The following is a 21,448-nucleotide window of genomic DNA, read 5'->3' as shown; positions in this document are numbered from 1 at the left end:
ACAATACAGGGGCTGGTCCGGGGGTGGAGGGGGCGGTGGGTTCATCAGGTCCTGGGGAATGAGCTGAACCGACTCTCAATACAGGGGCTGGTCCGGGGGTGGAGGGGGCGGTGGGTTCATCAGGTCCCGGGGAATGAGCTGAACCGGCTCACAATACAGGGGCTGGTCTGGGGGTGGAGGGCACGGTGGGTTCATCAGGTCCCGGGGAATGAGCTGAACCGGCTCACAATACAGGGGCTGGTCTGGGGGTGGAGGGGGCGGTGGGTTCATCAGGTCCCGGGGAATGAGCTGAACCGACTCACAATACAGGGGCTGGTCCGGGGGTGGAGGGCACGGTGGGTTCATCAGGTCCCGGGGAATGAGCTGAACCGACTCACAATACAGGGGCTGGTCCGGGGGTGGAGGGGGCGGCGGGTTCATCAGGTCCTGGGGAATGAGCTGAACCGACTCACAATACAGGGGCTGGTCCGGGGGTGGAGGGGGCGGTGGGTGCATCAGGTCCCGGGGAATGAGCTGAACCGACTCACAATACAGGGGCTGGTCCGGGGGTGGAGGGGGCGGTGGGTTCATCAGGTCCCGGGGAATGAGCTGAACCGACTCACAATACAGGGGCTGGTCCGGGGGTGGAGGGCGCGGTGGGTTCATCAGGTCCCGGGGAATGAGCTGAACCGGCTCACAATACAGGGGCTGGTCCGGGGGTGGAGGGGGCGGTGGGTTCATCAGGTCCCGGGGAATGAGCTGAACCGACTCACAATACAGTGGCTGGTCCGGGGGTGGAGGGCACGGTGGATTCATCATGTCCCGGGGAATGAGCTGAACCGGCTCACAATACAGGTGCTGGTCCGGGGGTGGAGGGGGCGGTGGGTTCATCAGGTCCCGGGGAATGAGCTGAACCGACTCACAATACAGGGGCTGGTCCGGGGGTGGAGGGCACGGTGGGTTCATCAGGTCCCGGGGAATGAGCTGAACCGACTCACAATACAGGGGCTGGTCCGGGGGTGGAGGGCGCGGTGGGTTCATCAGGTCCCGGGGAATGAGCTGAACCGACTCTCAATACAGGGGCTGGTCCGGGGGTGGAGGGCGCGGTGGCTTCATCAGGTCCTGGGGAATGAGCTGAACCGACTCACAATACAGGGGCTGGTCCGGGGGTGGAGGGAAGGTGGGTTCATCAGGTCCCGGGGAATGAGCTGAACCGACTCACAATAAAGGGGCTGGTCCGGGGGTGGAGGGGGCTGTGGGTTCATCAGGTCCCGGGGAATGAGCTGAACCGACTCTCAATACAGGGGCTGGTCCGGGGGTGGAGGGGGCGGTGGGTTCATCAGGTCCCGGGGAATGAGCTGAACCGACTCACAATACAGGGGCTGGTCCGGGGGTGGAGGGGGCGGTGGGTTCATCAGGTCCCGGGGAATGAGCTGAACCGACTCACAATACAGGGGCTGGTCCGGGGGTGGAGGGCGCGGTGGGTTCATTGGCAGTTGGGACAGAAAATGGTGCATTTCCGCCTAGAGCTGTGAGAATGGGGGAGTCTCAGGAGGGCTGAAATTTACTGTGAGCAAAATCTCCAAACTAAACACACAGCCCCGGAACTGGGGATCTGAGGAAAATCTCCAAACTAAACACACAGCCCCGCAACTGGGGATCTGAGGAAAATCTCCAAACTAAACACACAGCCCCGGAACTGGGGATCTGAGGAAAATTTCCAAACTAAACACACAGCCCCGGAACTGGGGATCTGAGGAAAATCTCCAAACTAAACACACAGCCCCGCAACTGGGGATCTGAGGAAAATCTCCAAACTAAACACACAGCCCCGCAACTGGGGATCTGAGGAAAGGGACAAAATCAAACAAATACTCGGCCTTAAAATTGAATTTTTAGTAAGCAGATAAAAAGTCTAAATTACATAATTTCACGCTTTCAATCAAAATTCTAATTTTCTGACCTGCCATAATTAGATCTCCCGGTGACCGATGGAGTGATTGAGGAAGCTGGAAGTAAACAGAGACTGCAGACTGAGGAACAACAGCCGGTGAACCAGCACAGGATTGTCAGAACACCAATCGGAGAGAACCCTTCCGATTCAAAGAGCTTCCAGAGATCAACTGGGGAGAAAGGTAAGAGTCCCATTGACTCAGATACACACTGGTCCTGGAGATGGACTGGGGAGAAAGGTCAGAGAGAGTCCCATTGACTCAGATACACACTGGTCCTGGAGATGGACTGGGGAGAAAGGTCAGAGAGAGTCCCATTGACTCAGATACTCACTGGTCCTGGAGATAGACTGGGGAGAAAGGTCAGAGAGTCCCATTGACTCAGATACACACTGGTCCTGGAGATGGACTGGGGAGAAAGGTCAGAGAGAGCCCCATTGACTCAGATACACATTGGTCCTGGAGATGGACTGGGGAGAAAGGTCAGAGAGAGTCCCATTGACTCAGATACACACTGGTCCTGGAGATAGACTGGGGAGAAAGGTCAGAGAGAGTCCCATTGACTCAGATACACACTGGTCCTGGAGATGGACTGGGGAGAAAGGTCAGAGAGTCCCATTGACTCAGATACTCACTGGTCCTGGAGATAGACTGGGGAGAAAGGTCAGAGAGTCCCATTGACTCAGATACACACTGGTCCTGGAGATGGACTGGGGAGAAAGGTCAGAGAGAGTCCCATTGACTCAGATACACACTGGTCCTGGAGATGGACTGGGGAGAAAGGTCAGAGAGTCCCATTGACTCAGATACACACTGGTCCTGGAGATGGACTGGGGAGAAAGGTCAGAGAGTCCCATTGACTCAGATACACACTGGTCCTGGAGATGGACTGGGGAGAAAGGTCAGAGAGTCCCATTGACTCAGATACACACTGGTCCTGGAGATGGACTGGGGAGAAAGGTCAGAGAGTCCCATTGACTCAGATACTCACTGGTCCTGGAGATGGACTGGGGAGAAAGGTCAGAGAGAGTCCCATTGACTCAGATACACACTGGTCCTGGAGATGGACTGGGGAGAAAGGTCAGAGAGAGTCCCATTGACTCAGATACTCACTGGTCCTGAAGATAGACTGGGGAGAAAGGTCAGAGAGAGTCCCATTGACTCAGATACACACTGGTCCTGGAGATGGACTGGGGAGAAAGGTCAGAGAGAGTCCCATTGACTCAGATACACACTGGTCCTGGAGATAGACTGGGGAGAAAGGTCAGAGAGTCCCATTGACTCAGATACACACTGGTCCTGGAGATGGACTGGGGAGAATGGTCAGAGAGAGTCCCATTGACTCAGATACACACTGGTCCTGGAGATGGACTGGGGAGAAAGGTCAGAGAGAGTCCCATTGACTCAGATACACACTGGTCCTGGAGATGGACTGGGGATAAAGATCAGACAGAGGCCCATTGACTGATACACACTGGTCCTGGAGATGGACTGGGGAGAAAGGTCAGAGAGAGTCCCATTGACTCAGATACACACTGGTCCTGGAGATGGACTGGGGAGAAAGGTCAGAGAGAGTCCCATTGACTCAGATGCACACTGGTCCTGGAGATGGACTGGGGAGAAAGGTCAGAGAGAGTCCCATTGACACAGATACACACTGGTCCTGGAGATGGACTGGGGAGAAAGGTCAGAGAGTCCCATTGACTCAGATACACACTGGTCCTGGAGATGGACTGGGGAGAAAGGTCAGAGAGAGTCCCATTGACTCAGATGATGTCCCCACACTATTACTGCAGATTTGGTTTCCCCAATCTATACATAGCTTAAAATCCCCCATAATTACTATATTACCCTTGCTACATGCACCTCCAGTTCCCTGAATTATACGCCGCCCTACATTACAACTACAGTTTGGGGGCCTATAAACACCTCCAACCAATGTTTTCTGCCCCTTGCTGTTTCTTGGCTCCACCCAAACTGATTTTTTTACTTTATTTTCGGAGCTTAGATAATTTCTCCCTCCTGTCTTTATCCCATCCTTTATCGATGAGAGACCAGAACTGTGCCCGGTACTCCGGTGTTGTCTCACCAAAGCCCTGTCCAATTGTAGCAAGACTTCCTCACTGTTGTATTCCAACCCCCTGTAATAAAGGCCAACATGCCATCCGCCTGCCCAATTGCTCGCTGTACCTGCATGCTAACTTTGTTTCCTGTACGAGAACACCTAAATCTCTCTGAACACTAACATTTAATAATTTTTCACCATTTAAAAAAGGTTCTGTTTTCCTACTCTTCCTACTAAAGTGAATACGCACACATTTCCCCACATTATATTCCATCTGTCACCTTACTGCCCGCACACTTAGACTGCCCATATCCCTTTGCAGGCTCTGTGTCCCCATAGCTTACTGTCCCACCTAGCTTTGTATCAGCAGCAAACTTGGATCCATTGCACTCGGTCCCTTCATCTAAGTCAGTAATATAGATTGTAAATAGCAGAGGCCCCAGCACTGATCCTTGTGGCACCCCACTTGCCTGCCAAGCTGAAAATGTCCTGTTTATCCCTACTCTCTGTTTTCTGTCAGTTCACCAATCCTCTATCAATGCTAATAGTCATAACGGCACAGAAGGAGGCCATTCGGCCCATCGAGTCGGTGCCGGCTCTCTGTGGAGCAATCCAGTCAGTCCCATTCCCCCGCTCTATCCCCGTAGCCCTGCAAGTTTATTTCCCTCAAGTGCCTATCCAGCCTCCCCTTGAAAACATCGAGTGTCTCCGCTTCCACCACTTCCGTCGGCAGCGAGTTCCAGGTCCTCACCACTCGCTGCGTAAAAAGGTTTTTACTCACATTCGCCCCCTGTATCTCTTGCCCAAAACCTTAAATCTGTGTCCCCTAGTCCTCGTACCATCCATTAGTGGGAACAGCCTTTCCCTGTCTAGTCTATCCAAACCCGTCATAATCTTGTACACCGCTATCAAATCACCCCTCAACTTCCTTTGTTCTAATGAAAACAAATCCAGCTTCTCCAACCTGTCCTTGTAGCTAATATATTACCCTCAACCCCATGAGGCCTTATCTTGCACAGCAACCTTTTATGTGGCACCTTATCAAATGCCTTTTAGAAACATAGAAGATAGGAGCAGGAGTAGGCCATTTGGCCCCTCGAGCCTGCTCCGCCATTCAATGCGATGATGGCTGATCATCCAAATTCAGTACCCTGTCCCTGCCTTCTCTCCATATCCCTTGATCCCTTTAGCCTTAAGAAATATATCCAACTCCTTCTCGAATATATTTAATGAATTGGCCTCCACTGCCTTCTGTGGTAGAGAATTCCACAGGTTCACCACTCTCTGGGTGAAGAAATTCCTCCTCATCTCTATCCTAAATGGCTTACCCCTTATTCTTAGACTGTGACCCTTGGTTCTGGATTCCCCAGCCATCAGGAACATCCTTCCTGCAACAAGTCTGTCCAGTCCTGTTAGAATTTTATAAGTTTCAATGAGATCCCCTCTCATTCTTCTAAACTCCAGCGAGTATAAGCTCAATCGACCCAATCTCTCCTCATACGTCATTCCTGCCATCCCAGGTATCAGTCTGGTGAATCTTCGCTGCACTCCCTCCATGGCAAGAACATCCTTCCTCGGATAAGGTGACCAGAACTGCACACAATACTCCAGATGTGGTCTCACCAAGGCCCTGTACAACTGCAGCAGGACATCCTTGTTCTGTACTCAAACCCTCTTGCTACAAAGGCCAACATACCATTTGCCTTCTGCACCTGCATGCTTACCTTCAGCGACTGGTGCACAAGGACACCCAGGTCTCGTTGCACTTCCCCTTCTCCCAATCTATTGCCATTCAGATCATCTGCTTTCCTGTTTTTGCCACCAAAGTGGATAACCTCGCATTTATCCACATTATACTGCATCTGCCATGCTTCTGCCCAATCACCCAACCTGTCCAAATCATACTGGAATTTCTTGACATCCTCCTCACGGCACACACGCCCACCCAGCTTTGTGTCGTCTGCAAACTTGGAGATATTACATCTAGTTCCCTCGTCTGGATCATTTATATATATTGTGAATAGCTGGGGTCCTAGGACCGATCCCTGCGGTACCCCACTAGTCACTGCCTGCCACTCGGAAAAAGAGCCGTTTATTCCAACTCTCTTGCTTCCTGTCTGCCAACCAGTTCTTTATCCAAGTCAGTACCTTGCCCCCAATCCCATGTGCCTTAACTTTGCACGCTAATCTCTTATGTGGGACCTTATCGAAAGCCTTCTGGAAGTCCAAATACACCACATCCACTGGTTCTCCCTTATCTATTCTACCAGTTACATCCTCAAAAAATTCCAGTAGATTAGTCAAGGATTTACCTTTTGTAAATCCATGTTGACTTTGTCCGATCATATCACTGTTTTCCAAGTGCTCTGCTATTACATCCTTTATAATGGACTCTAGCATTTTCCCCACTACCGATATCAGGCTTACCGGTCTATAATTCCCTGTTTTCTCTCTGCCACCTTTTTTGAATAGTGGGGTAACATTAGCTACCCTCTAATCCATGGGAACTATTCCAGAGTCTATTGAATTTTGGAAGATGACCAGCAATGCATCTACTATTTCTAGGGCCACTTCCTTAAGTACCCTAGGATGTAGATTATCAGGCCCTGGGGATATATCGGCCTTCAGACCCATCAATTTTCCTAACACCATTTCCCTACAAATACCGATTTCTTTCAGTTCCACCCTTTCATCAGACCCTATGTTCCCCGGCATCTCTGGGAGGTTATTTGTGTCCTCCTTTGTGAAGACAGAACCAAAATATGTATTTAGTTGGTCTGCCATTTCTTTGTTCCCCATTATAAAATCCCCCGATTCTGACTGCAAGGGACCTACGCTTGACTTCACCAATCTTTTTCTCTTCACATATCTATAAAAGCTTTTACAGTCAGTTTTTATGTTCCCTGAAAGCTTACTCTCATATTCTATTTTCCCTTTCTTAATTAATCCCTTTGTCCTCCTTTGTTGAATCCTAAACTGCTCCCAATCCTCAGGATTATTGTTTTTTCTGGCCAATTTATATGCCCTTTCCTTGGGCCTTATGCTATCCCGAATGTCCCTTGTTAGCCACGGTTGGGTCACCTTTTTTGTTTTATTTTTATGCCAAACTGGGATGAACAAATTCTGTAGTTCATCCATTCGGTCTTTGAATGTTTGCCATTGCCTATCCACTGTCAACCCTTTGAGTGACATTCCCCAATCAATCCTACCCAACTCGCTCCTCAGACCATCATAGTTTCCTTTATTTAAATTGAGGACCCTTGTCTCCGAGTCAACTACTTCATTCTCCATCTTAATGAAGAATTTGATCATATTATGATCGCTCCGACCCAAGGGGCCTCGTACAACAAGATTGCTAATTAATCCTTTCTCGTTACATAATACCCAGTCTAAGATGGCCTGATCTCTGGTTGGTTCCTCGACATATTGGTCCAGGAAACCATCCTGTAAACACTCCAGGAATTCCTCCTCCACAGTATCGTTACTAATTTGGTTGGCCCAATCTATATGTAGATTAAAGTCACCCATGATGACTGATGTGCCCTTATTGCACGCTTCTTTAATTTCCCTTTTAATGCCATCCCCAACCTCCGCCTTACTGTTTGGAGGTCTATAAACCACTCCCACTAACGTTTTTTTCCCCTTAGTATTTCTCAATTCTACCCATACAGATTCCACCTCATCAGAGCTAATATCCTTCATTACAATTGTGTTAATCCCTTCTTTAACCAGTAATGCTACCCCACCTCCCTTTCCTTTTTGCATATCTTTCCTGAATATCGAATACCCCTGGTGAGTTCCCAGTCCTGGCCTTCCTTGAGCCACGTTTCCGTAATCCCAACCAAATCATGTTTGTTTACTTCTATTTGCGCAGCCAATTCATCCACCTTATTACAAATGCTCCTCGCATTAAGACACAAAGCCTTCAGGCTTGTTTTTTTAATGCTCTTCGACCTATTAGAATTATTATTTACTGTGGCCATGTTTGATTTAAACTGTTGATTTCTCTGACTGCCACTTTTGTTTTTCTCCTTCCTATCTTTTGCTTTTATCCTTGTTTCCCTTTCCTCTGTCTCCCTGCTCAGGTTCCCAACCCCCTGCCATTTTAGTTTAAACCCTCCCCCACAGCACCAGCAAACACTCCCCCCTAGGACATCGGTTCCAGCCCTGCCCAGGTGCAGACCGTCCGGTTTGAACTGGTCCCACCTCCCCCAGAACCGGTTCCAATGTCCCAGGAACTTGAATCCCTCCCCCTGGCACCATTCCTCTAGCCATGTATTCATCTGAAATATCCTTCTATTTCTACTCTGACTAGCACGTGGCACTGGTAGCAATCCTGAGATTACTACCTTTGAAGTCCTGTTTTTTAATTTATCTCCTAACTCCCTATATTCCGCTTTTGAGGACCTCATCCCGCTTTTTACCTATATCGTTGGTGCCTATGTGCACCACGGCAACTGGCTGTTCACCCTCCCCTTCCAAGATGTTCTGCAGCCGCTCGGAGACATCCTTGACCCTTTCACCAGGGAGGCAACACACCATCCTGGAGTCACGTTTCCGGCCGCAGAAATGCCTATCTATTCTCCTTACAATTGAATCCCCTATTACTATAGCTCTACCCCTCTTTTTCCTCCCATTCTGTGCAGCAGAGCCACCCCTGGTGCCAGGAAGTTGGCTGCTGCTGCCTTCCTCTGCTAAGCCATCCCCCACAACAGTACTCAAAGTGGTGTATCTGTTGGAGAGGGGGATGGCCACAGGGGACCCCTGCACTACCTGCCTGCGCCTAGTACTCTGCCTGTTGGTCACCCGTTCCCTTTCTTCCTGTCCAACCTCTACCTGCGGTGTGTCCAACTCCGTAAATGTGCTATTCACGATGTCCTGAGCATCATGAACGCTCCAGTATGTATCCAATCGCAGCTCCAGCGCCGCAATGCGGTCTGTCAGTAGCTGCAGCTGGATGCACTCCCTGCACATGTAGTTGTCGGGGACACAGGAAGTGTCCGAGTTCCCACATACTGCAGGAGGAGCAGATCACGGGGCCCGGCTGTCCTGCCATGACTTACCCTTTAATTAATTGAATTTAAATTAAATCAATCAATCCCACTAATTACACTACAGTTAACTGGTTTACCAGCAGTCCCTGCTACACTAGAGAGACCTTAGAAACTATAAACCAGAGATAAAGTTTAAAAAAGAGAGAAATACTCACCAACCAATCACTTACCTGCTTCCTGGTGACGCCACAATTTGATTACTTTTTACCTCTCTCCCCTGCTGTTGAATTGGTCGGGCCTCGTTTGCTGAATCAGCCGCCGCGCCCCAACTGCCGCCGGTTTTTGAAACTCCTCAGCTGCTCGCTCGCAGGTCTGCTCTGGTCGGGCCTCATTCGCTGAACAGCGGGAGGCCGAGGACAGCGCGGACCTGCGAGGAGTCGGCAGCAGTGAGGAGGCTGATACATATCCGGCGAATTCCAGAAGAACAGCAAAATCAAGGAGTGACGTCACAGGACTGCAGGAAAGAATCCGAGAGCGGGAGCAGTTAAACTACAACTGTAAAACCGCTAAAGTGACATCACAACCAGGGAAGGAGCTGATTGGTAAGTAGGACCTGGTGAGTATTTCTACAGTCCAGTCGTTAAAGTAAAAGTAAGGTCTCTAGTTTAGCGTAAGTAGTGTTTAAAGGGAAGTAAGGTCCCTAGTGTATTTAATATTTAAAGGGAGTAAATTAAGGATAGGACTTGGCAGAGCAGCTCAGCAGTGTGGAGTGCTCCTCCTGTGCTATGTGGGAGGTCAGGGACACTTTTGGTGTCCAGGGCGAACATGTGTGCAGGAAGTGTCTCCAGCTACTCGCAATCTGCGTTTTGGAGCTGCGGCTGGAGTCACTGGAGCATCCGCGAAGCTGAGTTCTTCATGGATAGCTTGTCTAACGAGGTCGTCACACCGCAGGTAAAGAATGCACAGGCAGACAGGAAATGGGCGACTGCCAGACAGAGTAAAAGAACTAGGAAGGTAGTGCAGGGTCCATCTCCCTCGCCAACAGATTTTCCGTTTTGGATACTGCTGGGGAGATGCTTTCTTGGGAATGCAGCAAGAGCCCAGTCTGTGGCACTACGAGTGGCTCAGCTGCACAGGAGGGGAGCAAAAAGAGTGGGAGAGCAATAGTGATGGGGGATTCTATCATAAGGGGAACAGATAGACGTTTCTGTGGCCGCAGACGTGACTCCAGGATGGTATGTTGCCTCCCTGGTGCCAGGGTCAAGGATGTCACTGAACAGCTGTAGGGCATTCTGAAGGGGGAGGGCGAATAGTCAGAGGTCGTGGTTCACATTGGTACCAAGGTCATGGGTAGAAAGCGGGATGAGGTCCTGCAACAAGAATTTAGGGAGCTAGGTAGCAGATTAAAAAGCAGGACCTCAAAGGTTGTAATCTCTGGATTGCTCCCAGTGCCACGTGGTAGTGATTATTATAGGAATAGGTGGATAGAGCAGATGAATGCGTGGCTAAAGAGTTGGTGCAGGAGGGAGGGCTTTAGTTTCCTGGATCACTGGCTCTGCTTCTGGGGAAGGTGGGACCTGTACAAGTCGGACGGGTTGCACATGAATCGGAACGGGACCAACATCCTTGCAGGGAGGTTTGCTGGTACTGTTGGGGTTTAAACTAACTTGGCAGGGGGATGGGATGCAAAGTGGAGCTACAGTAGAGGGTGATGCACAGCCAAATATAGAGGAAAAAACAAGTCAGCCTGGAAGGCAGAGCAAATATCTAACGGCACAAGGGAGTATGGCAAGGCTGGATGGCATTTATTTTAATGCAAGGAGTCTTGCGAGTAAAGCAGATGAATTCAAGGTGTTGATGAACACATGGGAGTATGATATTGTTATCACAGAGACATGGTTGAGGGAGGGGCAGGACTGGCAGCTCAGTATTCCAGGGTATAGAATCTTCAGGCAAGACAGAGGGGGGTGTAAAAGAGGAGGGGGTGTTGCAATATTAATCAAGGAGTCAATTACTGCTGTAAGGAGAGATGATATCTTAGCAGGTTCTCAATGATTTATCTCCAGAAGGTTCCTGAACACCGGCGCTAGACTGATTCGCCTGTCGTTCATTGGTTTACCACACGCTCCGTTTTTAAACGAGGGGGTAACATTTGCAAATCCCCAGTCCTGTGGCACCACTCCCCTATCCAAGGAGGATTCAAAGATTGTGGCCAGAGCCTTCCTTCTCTCAGTAACCCAGGATGCATCCCATCCAGACCATGACACTTCCACTTTGAGCGCTGTCAACTGTTTCACTACATCCTCTTGGTCTATTTATATCCTGTCCAATTTCACTACCACCCCCTCCTTCACTGTAACATTGGCAACATCCTCTTCTTTAGTGAAGGCAGATGCAAAGTACTCATTCAGTACCTCAGCCATGCCCACTGCATCCACCAGAAGATTGCCCTTTTGGTCCTTAATCATCGCACCTTTCCATTGACTCTCCTTTGAGGCTTTACATGTTTAAGAAAGATTTTAATGTTCCCTATTCTATTCCCACTAATCTTTCCTCAGTTTTTCCGTGCCCCTCTTAGTTTGTTTTTGATTTCTCCTCTGTACTTTCTGTATTCAGCTTGATTCCCTACGGTGCTGCTGTTGTTGTCGTGTGTTTATTATACCAGAGTCTGCGTGTGTCAAACAGCAGAAAACTCCATCTTACAAGGTCTCAAATTGGGTTATAACTTAATGCCGGCGAATAACATCAACTTACGTTTGGAGAAATTACTGATCCGGGACTGAATCGCTTTCACATTTCCCCAGTGGGGAAAGGGAAGGACGCTGACTGAGAGTTTGTTAGACACACAGCGGGACACGTGCACACGTGGAGAATTATAATTGTAAAACAGCAGTCCGATCAAACCAGTTATGTATTTGTCATTTCCAGATATTGTAAGACCCCTAAAGATAGTACGTCACCAATCTGCTTAAAGTTACACCACTGTTAATATTAGTGGAGCAGTGGTGAATGTCCTCACCTCCTACAGTGCTCATTAGTCAAGTGCTGACACCATGAGCCATGTCCTCGGCTTTTATTTGCTATTCCTCTTGTAATAAAGCCAAGAAAGTTATGTTAAATTGTTATAAAAGACTGGTTAGGCCTCAGCTGGAGTATGGTTTGCAATTCTGGGCACCACACTTTAGGAAGGATATCAAGGCCTTGGAGATGGTGCAGAAGAGATTTGAGAGAATTGTACTAAGGATCAGGGACTTCAGTTCTGGGGAGAGACTGGTTTGTTCTCTTTAGAGCAGAGTTGGTTAAACGAAGATTTTATAGAGCTGTTGAAACTCATGATTGGTTTTGATGAGTAAATAAGGAGGAACTGTTTCCATTGGCAGAAGGGGTCAGTAACCAGACGACGCAGATTTAAAGTGAGTGGAAAAAGAGCCACAGGCGAGGTGAGGTAACATTGTGTTACACAGCGAGTTAGTGTGATCTGGAATGCATTGCCCGAAAGGGTGGTGAGGGAACATTGTGTTACACAGCGAGTTAGTGAGATCTGGAATGCATTGTCCGAAAGGGTGGTGAGGGAACATTGTGTTACACAGCGAGTTAGTGAGATCTGGAATGCATTGCCCGAAAGGGTGGTGAGGTAACATTGTGTTACACAGCGAGTTAGTGAGACCTGGAATGCATTGCCCGAAAGGGTGGAGGAAGCAGATTCTGTTGTAACATTGAAAAGGGAATTGGATAAATACTTGAAGGGAAAACATTTACAGGGCTATGGGGAAAGAGAGGGACAGTGGTAATAATGGGATAGCTCTGCCAAAGAGTCAGCACCGGTGTGATGGGCTGAATGACCTCCTGTGCTGTATCATATTATGGGTCTATGATGCAGCCTCGCCCAGTCAATGGAGGTGCCTGATGGGCTGAATGACCTTCTGTGCTGTAAAGTCTGTGAGTTGTTTAGTTAATTAATACACAGACTACCAGAGTAACTTAAAACAGGACTTTACTATTCGAAGGTCAGGGCGAATCTGCCAAATAAATCCTGACACAGCACTTATATACCGGTGTGGTCACCGTCGGTATTACAGTATACAGAAGCCAACAAAGTAGTGCCACACCTAAAATAGTTCTCTTAAAGGTGAACGGTTACATACAATGGTTTTCTTAAAGGTAGACGGATACATACACTACAATCCTCCCTTTTTAGCTTACAACATACTTAGTCCCCCAATAAACATAACATATATTCAACTTCATGTAAAACAATTCACAGGTATAATCTATGCGGGAAACAGTTTATAGATTCAGTCTCTGCGGGAACAGTTCACAGATTCAGTCTCTGGTCTTGACTCGGTCCGAACAACATCTCTGTGGTGTAGCCGGTTCACATTGCTAGCGTGACTCATCCAATAGTCTTTCCCTTGACTTAACAGCTTGAACTTCCATCCTGCTGAACCAGCAGTGCTGACTTTTACAAACAGCTGGACTGCCTTGGTAATTTTTCCTACTTGCCAACTGATTTGGCTCCCTTCGTAGGGCCCACGTACATGATCTGGTAGAAGTGATAATGATTTAGATGGTTATCACCTTCTGCTTCGTCTTTTTCTTTTCTGCTTCTTGGAGACTCTCGGGGCTCCCTTATCAGCTGCCAGCTGTAGCGCCACCATCTCCCTATGTTCCTTAGACTTTAAGTGCTTCATCCTGATTTCTGCACTTTGGGAGTTTTCATCACAAGCTGGGCAGACCAAGTCCTCGTAATATTCCGTGTCACTCAACAGGTCATGGTAATATTTGGTGTCGTCCTGAACTAGTCTAGCGAGAGGGCCTGCTACTTCTTCCTCACCCAACTGGACGTTAGCCGACTGTTCCCTCCCTAGACATCTTTCCTGAAGAGACTTCTTCATGCGTTCATATTCATCCCGCTCTTCCTGGGTTTCCTGCAAATCCTTCACTAATTACCTCATTTGTGATTTCAATACTTCCCCTTCCATCGGGGATTGATTGATCGGGCTATTCAATCCTTCTACTGGAGCAGCTGTTTCAACATTCTGTTGTTCACATAGACGTGATTCAGCGTACTTTTGGCATCCCAGTAAAATCTGTGTTGCAACCTCAGCTATTTCCATAACTTTTGAGAGCTCCGAACTCCTTCCCTTTGAAGATTGAAGCTCGTGTTCAGATTGTTCCCATTGCAGAGTCTTGTCCCTCAGCATATGAAGGAGTTGGCTGACTGTTAACTCTTCCACGGGAACACTGTGGATCAGAGTCTTCTCCATTTCATCCACCTTTTCCTCCAATGCTTTCACCTTCTTTTCCTCTTGTACTTTGGCTTTCAGTGCTCGGAGAAGTTGCGCCTTGATGCTCTCTAGCTCATGTTCAGGGGCCATTCTTACAGTCTCTGTGTTTCTTACAGTTTCCTTTTCTTCCACTGAGAGGATTCCCAGTTGAATCTGTTCTTCAAGTTGTTGAACCTCGGTCATTGCCGCCTCATATTTGTCTTGGGTTTCCTTCAATATTTTTGAGTTCTTGGACATCTTGTCTTTCATGTTCTGCCATGTCTTTCACCTCTAATTTCTCATCTATGGATGGAGCTTCTATCGATGAGTCTGTCTTGGCCTTGAGCTCATCAAGAATTTCCTGCAGCCTTTGGACTTCTTGCTCATGTTCAACCTTTAGTTGCTCATATGCTTCTACTGAAACTAGCTTTTCGGAGGTTGCCGAGTTAATCCCCTCCAGGATTGTAGCCTGGGCCTGTTCATACTGTTCCTTCAACTTCTCAAACTCTGCTTGTAAGGAGTCGTAGAGAAGAACGGGAATAAAATCCTGGCTTCCTGAAGATTCCTCTTCATTTGCTCCTTCCTGCAAATATTCTAACTCCTGAACAGCATAAGGGAGATGTGATCGGTAATTGGTCACAATGGCTCTATGGTCGCTCTCTGCTTGAGCTAGCTGCTTCTGTTGTCTTTCCAGATTCTCCCATTCGGTGTCATAGAACTTTTTCATTGTTTTCATCTCTTGTTCGAGATGGTAACTCACTTGTTCTACTTGCTGTCGTAATTTGAAATAAAGTTGAGTCCGAGCTCGGTGTTCGTCAGTCATGGATATGTCCGTAAACTGAACAGACTCCGAATTCTCTGTCAAACTATGTTGTCGTTGTTCGGTGGAGTTCTGTTCTGAAACTTTGTTCTTCTCTGGAGCATAAGCCTTTATGCATGCCAACTAAGGTTGGAAGAACGAAGGCAAGTCCATTTTAGCCTTGTCTTTCATATTTGGGTTGGTCTTATCGTCATCCGTTTCAGAATCTGAGCTGACTGTCTGCACTGAGTCCTCACTCGTTATGGCTTTTAGATAGTGCCATTCCATGTCTATTTTCTTGATCCACTCCCGTCCCAGAAGTGGTGGTCCTTCCTCAGGTAGTACGTATAAGTTCATTCTTGGGTGTTCTTTACCCCCATCTCTCACCTTGACTCTTATCTTCCCCATGGGGTATACTTTATGCCCCGTGTATGTCTGCAATACGAACTTGGTATCGCTTAAGGGTATATGTGAGAATAGCCGGTGGTAATCCCTTCGATTTATGACTGATAGAGCTGATCCAGTGTCCAACTCCATTTTCACTTGGACTCCAGCTATTTTTAGCATGACCCAGATAGTTTGTAGGTCAGCTTCCTTACTCACATTGCGAATTCTCAGACTGCCCAGCTCCTGGCCGTTTGGGTCTGAGTCTGAATTCTGTTCGTCTGAACTCTTCTCAGCCACCTTGTGTACCTTGTTGTACTTTTCCTGTGATGGCTTCCTTTGGTTGTTGGTCTTCTTCCCTGACCGGCATACCTTAGCTATGTGACCCAGTTTGCCACATTTCCTACATTCCTGGTTCTTAAACCAGCATTGGTTCTGGTCGTGTGTTGTCTTCCCACAACGATAGCATTTTGTTGTACTCGAGGTAATTTGATCCACACTGAGTGCCGCTGCCTTTAGCTGCATTTCCGCAGTTCCCTTCGCTGCGGCTTCGTGCGATGCTGCAATAAGGACAGCCCTGTCAAGTGTAAGGTCGTTCTCTTCGAGTAGTCGCTTTTGCGTTCCTTCCTTTGACAACCCGCACACGAACTTGTCTCACAATGCCTCTGTCAGATTCCCTCCAAACTGGCAGTGTTTCGCTAGTCTACGCAGTTCGACCAAGTATTCTGCGTTGCTTTCGTCTTTCCTTTGCGTTCTCGCATAGAATTTGAATCGTTCCGCCAACATCAACGGTGTGGGGTTCAAGTGATCCTTCAGAACAGTCACAATATCATCGAAAGTCTGATCCGCCGGTTTAGCTGGTGCTAGTAAATGCTTCAAGAGCCCGTATGTCTTCGCGCCCATCGAGTTTAGCAAGGTTATAGCTTTGTCATCTTCTATTTTATTGGCCTCACAATAGATCTCAATGCGTTCCACATACGTGGCCCAGTCTTCTACCTCGGAATTAAAATCGTTGATGTTACCACGCTTAGGCATCTTCCTCTCTCCCTGATAACACCACGAATTATTTCTTTAAATTTTCTTTTCTTTTTTTTTTCCAAGATGGCGGTTCCTGCGAAAATGGCGGTTTCCCGCGCTTATCTTCTCTCCCCGCCCACTTCAATGGCGGTTTCCCGCTTCTGTCTTCTTCCCCGCCTAATGGCGGCTTCCCGCGTTTCTTCCCTAGTGGGAGGGGTACACTTTCCCCACGGGCGACGGCCGCTGGCTTTCAGGTTCACAGCCTGCGCGTCGGCTTCAGTGCTTTCCCTTTTCTCGGTAGGGCAACCGGCGCTGGGTACACCCCGTTGACGGCGAACAGTTTCAGCCGCTGGGCTGGCTCTCGCTCGGTTCCCCTTGCTCGGGCTCTGTCTCTCTCCCGCTCGCTCGGCTCTACCGGCGCTGGGTACACCCCGTTGACGGAGAACAGTTTCAGCCGCTGGACTGGCTCTCGCTCAGTTCCCCCTTGGTCGGCTCTGCCTCTCCCGCTCACTCGGCTCCCAATCGCGCCTCCCAGCCCTCTCGCAGTCCGGTGCTTCCCTCCCCGGCTGCGGCTGAGTTTATCTCTTCCCGCGCCTACGCTCCCGGTCGCAGCGCTTCGTGGCTTCGGTCGCTGCCCGGCCTTTTTCGCCGGTCGCGGTCTAGCTGTCTCACGATGCCGTTGCGTCCCCCAGCCTGTCTGTACCGCGGCTTCCTTGCTCCACGCTGCCCCAGTCTCGGCGCCTCTGGACCCGACTTCTGTCCGGCTCCTTTCCCCCTCGACCGTGGTCGAGTGCACCGCCCTTATCCTCCGGTTATTCTTTTTACTTTCCCTTACTCACAGTCACCGTGGCCGCCTTGCTTCTCGTGCTGATCGGCTCACTCCTCACCGTGGCAGAAGGGACAGTCAGTGCCTGTTGCTGATGGAAGTCTTTGTCTCTAACTTCTTCTTCCTTTCTAGTTCTGCAGCCTCGAGTTTTCTCCCAGCAGAACGACGAGGGCGGTTGCCTCTTCTCGACGCTCGTTAACTGTTTCGGAAGTATTGTTGCCGCAGGGTACGATCGGACTCGTCGCCACTGTAAAGTCTGTGGGTTGTTTAGTTAATTAATACACAGACTACCAGAGTAACTTAAAACAGGACTTTACTATTCGAAGGTCAGGGCGAATCTGCCAAATAAATCCTGACACAGCACTTATATACTAGTGTGGTCACCGTCGGTATTACAGTATACAGAAGCCAACAAAGTAGTGCCACACCTAAAATAGTTCTCTTAAAGGTAGACGGATACATACACTACATGTGCTGTATCATATTATGGGTCTATGATGTAGCCTCGCCCAGTCAATGGAGGTGCCTGATGGGCTGGATGACCTTCTGTGCTGTATCATATTATGGGTCTATGATGTAGCCTCGCCCAGTCAATGGAGGTGCCTGATGGGCTGGATGACCTTCAGTGCTGTATCATTTTATGGGTCTATGATGCAGCCTCGCCTAGTCAATGGAGGTGCCTGATGAGGCGATCTCTGCACCGAGATTTCAATGCCCCGGCAAATCCCAAGAAGCAGATATTGAAACAATCCAATCTGCCTCCGGCGCTACAGTAATCGGTTACTATGCACCAGAAGCAGCATCGGTTCAATATTGGCCAACAATATAGGTGTGGATAGAAAGACAAAAGTTAACCCATTGCTGGAGATTTGCGATCTGCGATCAGGGAGCTAGGACAGGAAGCACACAAGGATCAGTTTTATGGGATGGACAATGGAGGCCATGACATGGAAAAGGATGCCAGATGAGACTATATCGAATGCTGTGGGAAGGTGAATGATGGACAAGGAAGGGTTACACACCATGGTCACCGTCAGAGATTGGAGTTTGTGACAGTTCGGGGCAGATTAGATTTACATCGAAACTGCAGCAGAGAAACAGTCCATTCGGCTCAAGTGGTCTATGCTGTGTTTATACTCCACGGGAGCCTCCTCCCACTCTCATTACATCTTGACACTGTCCACATAGACGTTCCAGGGTGTTAGACTCGTGACACCAATATTAAATAACATTCAGAACGCTGGAGAACCCACCCTCCTGGAGTGGATTGAGCAAGTTTGTCGCACTCCCCTCACTTCAGAACACAATGAGCTCATTCACGTTGGACCTAAAAAGGATCGATCAGAGAATGTTCTAAATGGTTAGAAATTAGGAACTGTGGATGGGCAGAGAGAACGAGGGGTCCGGGTACAGAAATCACTAGAAGCTAGTGGATAGGGACCAAAAATAAGCAAAAGTCTAATGGAATGTTGGGCTTTATCTCGCGGGCTGGATTACAAAGGGGTAGAAGTTCTGTTCCAGCTGTACAGAGCTCGGGTTAGACCCATTTAGAGAACCGCACCTCGGCAACAATATCTTGGCTTTGGAGGTGGTGCAGCTCCGATTCACCAGAACGATCCCGGGGCTAAAAGCTTTAAATTACTGGAAACTGTCTGGTATCCGGCACTGACGGGACCGAGTTGGTGCCGTCCCCTCAAAACTGCCTTATAAACCAGCACTAATGTTAAAACATCGAGCTTTTCAGCTCCGTGTGAATCAACAAACCCTGTTGCTTAGCAACAGCTTCAAAACAGTCGGCTGCAGCTTAAAAGCGTCTCCAGCTGAAGCTGTTGCTTAGCTACAGACCTTGCAGAGCCTGACTGGGGGGAAAAAAAAGCAACGAGAAGTAAAAAAACTTATAGGAAACGGCTCCTGAATTTTGCCAGTAGAGAGAGCTTTCCGGACTTCCGGTTAAACGAAAGTTTCCTGTATGAGGATAGATTACACAGACAAAGCTTTTATTCCCTTGATTATACAAAGTTAAGGGGTGAACTAATTGAGGTGTTTAAGATGATCAACGGAATTGTTAGGGCAGAGAGTTAAACTATGTCTTTCGGTGGACTAGTCCAGAAAAAGGGGCATAACCTTAACCGCAGAGCGAGGCCGTTCAGGGGTGATGTTAGAAGTTAGGAACTGTGGATGGGCAGAGAGAACGAGGGGTCCACGTAACCTTAACCGCAGAGCGAGGCCGTTCAGGGGTGATGTTAGAAGTTAGGAACTGTGGATGGGCAGAGAGAACGAGGGGTCCACGTAACCTTAACCGCAGAGCGAGGCCGTTCAGGGGTGATGTTAGAAGTTAGGAACTGTGGATGGGCAGAGAGAACGAGGGGTCCACGTAACCTTAACCGCAGAGCGAGGCCGTTCAGGGGTGATGTTACAAAGCATTTCTTCAGACACAGTGTAGTGGAAATCTAGAACACTCGCCCTCAAGAAGCTGTTGAGGTTTGGTCAATTGAAAATGACAAACTGCCATTGATAGATTTGTGTTAGCCAATGGTATTTAGGGATATGGAACCAAGGCGGGGAGATGGAGTTAAGATACAGCTCAGCCATGATCGAATTGAATGGAGGAACAAGCTGGGAGTGAATGAGTGGCCTACTCCTGTTCCGATGTTCCTGTGCCTCTATTTATAAAGCCAATGCTCCCATATACGTTTCTAAAAGCCTTATCGTCCTGTCCTGCCACCGTCAAAGATTTCTGTGTCTATACCCCCAAGTTTTACTGTTCCTGCAACCCTTTAAATTGTACCAGTTGGTTTAAACTGCATCGCCTCATTCTTCCTTCCAAAATGCAGCATTTCACACTTCTCTGCATTAAACTTCACCTGCCATGTGTCTGCCCATTTCACCAGTGTCTCTATTTCCTCCTGAAGTCTTCTGCTGTCCTCCTCACGGTTTACGACTTTTCCGAGATTCGTGTCATCGACAAACTTTTAAACTATGCCCTGTATACCCAAGTCCATGTCACTGAAATAAATCAAAGAGCAGTGGTCCTAATCCCGCCCCCTGGGGACACTGTAAACTTCCCTCCAGTGTGAACAATATCGGTTCACAACTACTGTCTGTTTTCTGTCCCTTCACCAATTTAGTATCCACGCTGCTACTGCTCCTTTAATATCATTGGCTCCAATTTTGTTCACCAGTCTATTATGAGGTACTTTATCAAAGGCCTTCTGAAAGTCCAGAAACAGAACATCAACTGCACTACCTTCATCAACCCTCCTATTTCATCCATTGGCTCATTCAAGTCAGCCAGGTTAGATTTGCCTTTAAATAAAATCCATTTTGTCTGTCACTAATTAACCCATGTTCTTCCAAGTGACGGTTAATTGTGTTTCGGAAATGTTGTCCCGAGGAGTTTCCTCAACACCGATGTTAAGCTGAGTCGCCTGTAGTTATTTGGTTCATCACTCTCTTTTTGAACAGGGAAGTAACGTTTGCAGCCCTCCCGTCCTCTGGCACCTTTCCCATATCTAAGGATTGGAAGATTGTGGCAGAGCGGGTGACATTTCTACTTTGAGCCCTGTCGACCGTTTTAGTACATCGTCCTAATCGATTTATATCCTGTCCAATTTCTCTACCACCTCCTCCTTTACTGTACGATTGGCAGCATCCTCTCCTTTAGTGAATACGGAGGCAAAGTGTTAATTTAGTACCTTAGCCATGTCCTCTGCTTCCACAAGATGATTGCCTTTTTGGTCCTTAATCGGCCCCACCTTTCCTTGGACTATTCTTTCACTATTTATATTTATAAAAGGCGTTAGTGTTCCCTATTATGTTACCACTAATCATTTCTCACACATTCTCCCTGCCCCTCTGTTGCTTTTGTGTGTTTATTGCACTAGTGGCAGCGTTAGTGAAACAGCAACGTGCTGAATTTTACAAAGTCTCAAACTGGTACTGAATTAACTGAATCGCTTTTACATTTCCAAAGTGGGGAAAGGAAAGGCTGCTGATTGATAGTTTCAATGGCCGCACGTGCGCGGGCTCACACACGAATGGAGAATTATGATTGTAAAACAGCAGTCACATTCACCAGTTGTATATTGATGGTGTTTTCTGAGATCCCAGAGATACCAGCTGCTGTACTGATGGGGGAGGAGGGACTTGATATCATGTTTAACAA

The 21,448-nt window shown here is 48.3% G+C and overlaps 1 protein-coding gene across 1 annotated transcript in view; it reads left to right on the top strand.

Annotated features, from left to right (window-relative positions):
* LOC147083150 (NACHT, LRR and PYD domains-containing protein 3-like) overlaps positions 1-21,448 on the top strand; it is a 133,286-nt gene that overhangs the window by 48,647 nt on the left and 63,191 nt on the right. Inside the window, exon 3 of the mRNA XM_085980236.1 lies at positions 1,956-2,114. The gene's annotated coding sequence lies outside the window, so the exon portion shown is untranslated. The remainder of the gene's footprint in view (positions 1-1,955; positions 2,115-21,448) is intronic.

Source organism: Somniosus microcephalus, unplaced genomic scaffold (assembly GCF_052327205.1).
Source record: "Somniosus microcephalus isolate GS21.2 unplaced genomic scaffold, FLI_Smic_1.0 scaffold71, whole genome shotgun sequence".
NCBI classification, from domain to species: Eukaryota; Metazoa; Chordata; class Chondrichthyes; order Squaliformes; family Somniosidae; genus Somniosus; species Somniosus microcephalus.
The sequence above is the reverse complement of the archived record's forward strand: the minus strand, read 5'-3'. Positions and strand labels throughout refer to the sequence as shown.